Below are 2,500 nucleotides of genomic sequence, written 5' to 3'. Positions count from 1 at the left end.
CATTGATTAAAAAGAATAGCTACCATACCTCTCCATCTATAATACCAAAATGGGTAGTCAGGTTAAAGATAATTAAATTGGAAAATATGACTAAAATGTGGTGTCTGAGCATAATTCCTGCTGAGGATTTTAAATCATCAAAAAATAAGTCAGCTTTCATATTTAATTTTGATTCCTTTTTGTCTTTACTACCTTATTATATCATTATCATTATTTTATTATGCTTAGAAGACACCCTCACGTCTGCCACTGACCTTTCATTACTTATAATAACACATGCCTCTATCCAGGTTTTAAGTGAACCTAAACAGAATACAGCTAATATAATCATGAGGAAAAAAGTCCCATTTTGAAGGGTCCTGCTAGTTACAGGGGGTCTTCTAAACACTTTTCACTTTAGCATTTACTTTTATTAAGCCTCTTAGTTTTCAGGTTTTTGCCCAGAATATGAACAAGTAAAGGCAGAGAGAGATCAATAATACTTCCTCACAAAAAAAAGGACACTTACATCAATTATTCTGCACAAGTGAAAAATTATGACATAGCAAGATATTGATACGAGTAATTACAGTGACACAGAAGCTATATTTCCACACTAGCAAACAAACTTCCATCCGGCTTATCCTGGCAAAACAGAACTGACAAACCTCCCTAGCAATTTCTCATAAAACGAACAAGCCCAAGCTCTATTTGGCCGAATATGTATGGAGGAAGTTTGTTGGCTTTTGCCAATGAAAAGTACTGAAGTCACATTAATGTTTCATGTAGTCCTATTCTGGACAATTACCACCTTCTATTTAATATCAGTCATTAACCCAATGACGACGGTGCGTCACACCCGTGTGACACAGCCAAAAACTCCCGTTCCGGGGCGTCATCCTATTGTGACGATTTCATTGCAATATTGCAATCGCCCGGCATATGGGACTTCGCGTAGAAAGTGCACCCGTCGGGAAAGGGTTAATAGTCAAATTTGAAGAGGATTAAAGTGAGTACATGTGAGCTTAAAATAGCATAACAAAAGGTCATTGGGTCCTTATATAATGGGGGTTACATCATTCTCCTTGTTCAAAACAAGAACTAGTTCATATCCATAAGAAAACCTTACAGCGTTAGTAAAAATCACAAATCAAGGTGAGTTTAAGTTAGAACATACCACAAATTAGTTATAAATACATACAATTCCTATTTATTACCAACCTGCACCTCTTCAGTTCGGACATTATCACATATAACATCTCTAATACCATTCTTACCCGAATAAATACTTCTCTCTTACTTATACGAATATCTCTCACTCCATAACTCTAACTTAGCAGGTTCTACATACAATCTCACCCTCTGTTAACTACAAGTTTGAGTAAAACAAGCAATAATACCTCGTCGATTCACAACTTTTTCATTATAGTAATGTTTATCTTGAGAGAATTCGAGTGTGAGCGAAATCTCTCTGCTTTATATTACAATTCTAATATAATTCGGCTTAAATTTCTATAAGTTTTATATCATCGTTCTGAAAAAATTAGAGATATTATATGAGTTTGTTAGAACTCGCGAGGAAACTCTTAGTATTTTGAAATTCGTCTACTAATTATTTTAAGTTTGATTTAATCGTTGGAATAAATAATCAAAGCAAAACATCATTGAAATCATATCTTATAAAGTTTTAAATCAAATATCTCTAAAAATGACAGCATCAACAAAAACACATTTTCAATTCCTTTGTGAATGAGACTCTTTCATTCATACATGTCAGACGTCACGTATTTGAACGTTTTTCTGTTTTGATGATATTTCTTTCATTACATCGCTTATAGTCATCAAAGGTGGTTTGGTAATAAGAAAATATGTAGATCTACCCGTTGATAATGAGTGAATGTTAATTAAAGTGTATCAAATATTCTTGTATCGATGATAACATGTCTGTTATACCATCTACGTGAGATAACGAAAGATTACTTCATTCATGTGTGTGTGTGTGCATATATATATATACATATATATATATATATATATATATATATATATATATATATATATATATGCATATATATATATATATATATATATATATATATATATATATATATATATATATATATATATATATATATATATATGCATATATATATATATATGACTTGCAAAACACTCTTCCGTGTTGATAAATGGCAGATAAACCCACTATACACAAAACAGATTTATTGAAATTGAGACAACAGTTTCAAGATCCATCTGGATCCCATCTTCAGGTCTGAGGAGAAAGAGAACAAGAGGGTATATAAAAGGCTAAAGGGGGGAGAAACACGGTACAAGAAGGTCAAGCGAGGACAGGAGAACGGAAACGGAGGCGGCGGCGGAACAGGGAACGGAACAGGGGCAGGTCATGTCAGGTCATAGGGTCCGGCGGTCTGTGTGAAGGGTGTCCGGGGTAAGGTAACAAGCGGAGAATGTGGGAGGATAGGAGGCCATCAGCAGGAGAAAAACCGCTGTTAAGGTT

General features: G+C 34.1%; 1 protein-coding gene across 3 annotated transcripts in view; it reads right to left on the bottom strand.

Moving 5' to 3' along the window:
- The window catches only part of LOC122266020 (thioredoxin, mitochondrial), a 6,829-nt gene extending 5,313 nt beyond the window's left edge, over positions 1-1,516 (bottom strand). The window contains exon 1 of one of the 3 annotated variants that reach the window (XM_043035570.2): positions 1,380-1,516. The gene's annotated coding sequence lies outside the window, so the exon portion shown is untranslated. Of the gene's footprint in view, positions 1-1,256 lie in introns of all 3 variants that reach the window. The other 2 variants (XM_043035572.2, XM_043035571.2) reach the window with 2 other exon arrangements.
- Between the last annotated feature and the right edge of the window lie 984 nt (positions 1,517-2,500).

The sequence above is a fragment of the Penaeus japonicus genome, unplaced genomic scaffold, assembly GCF_977035675.1.
Source record: "Penaeus japonicus unplaced genomic scaffold, GWHDUDI00000001_assembly GWHDUDI00000032, whole genome shotgun sequence".
In the NCBI taxonomy this organism is placed as follows: Eukaryota; Metazoa; Arthropoda; class Malacostraca; order Decapoda; family Penaeidae; genus Penaeus; species Penaeus japonicus.
This window is presented reverse-complemented; position numbering and strand designations above follow the sequence as displayed.